Raw genomic sequence first — 2,838 nt, 5'->3', positions numbered from 1 at the left:
ACAAAATAAGGATCAGCCAACTACCATCCTTAGCCTTCTTTGTATATAGACAGTGATCGAACTCACCACGTTTGTAGCCTTGAGAAAGCATAAACTTGTGGAATTTATGGTACCATGCCCTCGGTGATTGTTTTAAGCCATAAAGACTCTTTAACAACTGGCATACCCAATCTTCCTTGCCTTTCTCAACAAACCCTTCTGGCTGCTGCATGTAAATTTCCACATCTAAATCACCATGCAAGAACGCTGTCTTGACATCCATTTGGTGCAACACCAAATCTAATATGGCAACCAATGCAAGAAAGCATCTCAATGTAGTCATCTTGACCACCGGAGAGAAGACTTCATCAAAGTCAATGCTTTGTTCTTGCTTAAAGACCTTGGCAACAAGCCTTGCTTTGTACTTTGGCTGACTATCATGAGCGGTGATCTTATACCTGTAAACCCATTTACAAGGTAGAGCCTTTTTGCCCTGTGGTAATTTAACTAGCTTCCATGTCTTGTTTTTATGCAGAGCTGTCATCTCTGACTGCATGGCCAATTGCCAATTCCCGGAAGCCTTCATTTGCACTGCTTCCTTGTAACATGAAGGCTCATTGCAATCAGTCAACATGACATAGTTCATAGATGGAACAAACCTATTAGGAGGTCGCGTGACACGTCCAGATCTACGCACAATAGGTGGCTTAGGCTCAGCCACAACCTGTGGTTCCACTCTATCCTGTCCTTGCTCCTCTTGAGCCCTGACATTTTGTCTTGCACGTGCAGGTCCATCTTCTTGGAAGACAACTCTTCTAATCTCCTCAACCCTCTCTGGTTTAGAATGATATTTGGATTCATTAAAGTGAACATCATTGCTACGGACAACCTTTCTGGATTCGGGATCCCAAAGTCTGTACCCCATCTCACCAGAATTACCATAGCCTAGAAAGATGCACTTTCTACTCTTTGGCTCAAGTTTGTTCCTAAATTCCTTTGGAACGTGAGTATATGCCTCACAGCCAAAGACTCTGAGATGCTTGTATGAGGGCATTTTGCCTGACCATACCATCTCTGGCACTGAATCCTTCTGCAAAACCTTGCTAGGAGATCTATTTACAAGATGAACAGCTGTTGATACAACTTCAGCCCAAAACCCATTTGGCAGCTGTGCATTAGACAACATACTTCTGACCTTCTCTTGTATGGTCCTATTCATCCTCTCAGCAACACCATTTTGAGGAGGATTGTAAGGAGCAGTAAGTTCACGTTTTATACCTTTTGACTCACAAAAGTCCTGAAAGGCCTTTGAAACATACTCTCCACCATTGTCAGTGCGTAAGCATTTAAGCTTCTTGCCACTCTGATTCTCCACAAGTGTCACAAACGTTTTGAAAACACTAAACGCTTCATCCTTGTGCTTGAGAAAGTAAACCCATACTTTCCTCGAGTAATCATCTATAAATGTCATAAAGTAAGAAGCTCCCCCTAGAGATAGGTTAGGCATAGGTCCACACAAATCACTATGAACAAGTGCCAACTGTGTATCTCTTCTATTGCTTCTATGCTTATGTGGCTGCTGTGTTTGCTTACCATACAGACAATGTTCACAGAATTCAAAATCATTAAATGAAAATCCAGGAAAATAAACAGAACGAGACAAGATTTCCATTCCCTTCTTAGACATATGTCCTAACCGGCTATGCCACAAAGAAACGTTCGGCTGCTCGGTTACATTGATTACATTTTTAGAGACATTTGATACATAAATCATGTAAAGTCCTCCAGACTTTACTCCATGTTCTACTGTCATAGAACCCTTGGATATCTTCCACATGTTCTGTCCAAAAGTGGTGACGTAGCCAGCATCATCAAGTAAACCTGTGCTGATCAAGCTCTTCGTAATTGCGGGAACATGTCTCACATTCTTCAGCGTGAAAGAAGAGCCATTCTGAAACTTCAATTGAACATCTCCAACACCTAAGATCTCACATGTCTGCCCATTGCCTAGCCGAACATGATCTTTAGTGGGCACATAAGAGGTAAACCACTCCTTGTTTGGAGACACATGAAGTGATGCCCCTGAGTCTATAATCCAGTCACTCAGTGCATTTCCATCAGATGCTGTAAGAAGAGCTGAGTCCATTGTATTCTTCAAGAAGTAGATGTCTCCTGACACTAAACTATCATCCTCTGCAACAGTGTTTGTCACATTTATTTCTTGAATCTTCACTGAGGACTTGTTCTTCTCACCATGGTCTTCAACTTTCTCTTTGCCTTTTTCTGCTTTCCATTCTCTGCAGTCTCTTTTCATGTGACCCTTCTTGCCACAATGGTAGCATTCTATGTCACTCTTGCCTTTAGCACTGCGGGACTTGCTATGAGACTGATTCCTCTTTCCACCTTTGTACTTTTCTTTGGTCCTTCCCTTGACAACTAAGGTTGTTCCTTTGCCTTTGTCCATTGTCTTTCTATTGGTTTCTTCAGTAAGCAGACTTCCTTCTACACCTGCTATGTTCAAACCATCTGGAGGTGCAGAATTACTCAAAGCTGTGCGAAAAGTGTCCCAACTTTCCGGCAATGTGATCAACAGGAACATAGCTCTAACAGGTTCATCAAACTTGACACCTTGAGCTGACAACTGACTATAGATTGTGTTGAATTCATTCAGATGATTGGACATAGGTGTCCCTTCTTTCATCTTCAAGTCAACAAGCTTCTTAAGCCAGTATACCTGTGAAGCTGCACTCTGCTTCTCATAAAGATCACTCAGCTTTAACCATGCTTGATAAGCCAACATCTGGTCTGCTACATTGAAGTAAATGCTTTCTACCAAAGTTAGCATAATGGTAGTGAGTA

Source organism: Adiantum capillus-veneris, chromosome 25 (assembly GCF_014529385.1).
Source record: "Adiantum capillus-veneris isolate H3 chromosome 25, ASM1452938v2, whole genome shotgun sequence".
Taxonomy (NCBI): domain Eukaryota; kingdom Viridiplantae; phylum Streptophyta; class Polypodiopsida; order Polypodiales; family Pteridaceae; genus Adiantum; species Adiantum capillus-veneris.
The sequence above is the reverse complement of the archived record's forward strand: the minus strand, read 5'-3'. Positions refer to the sequence as shown.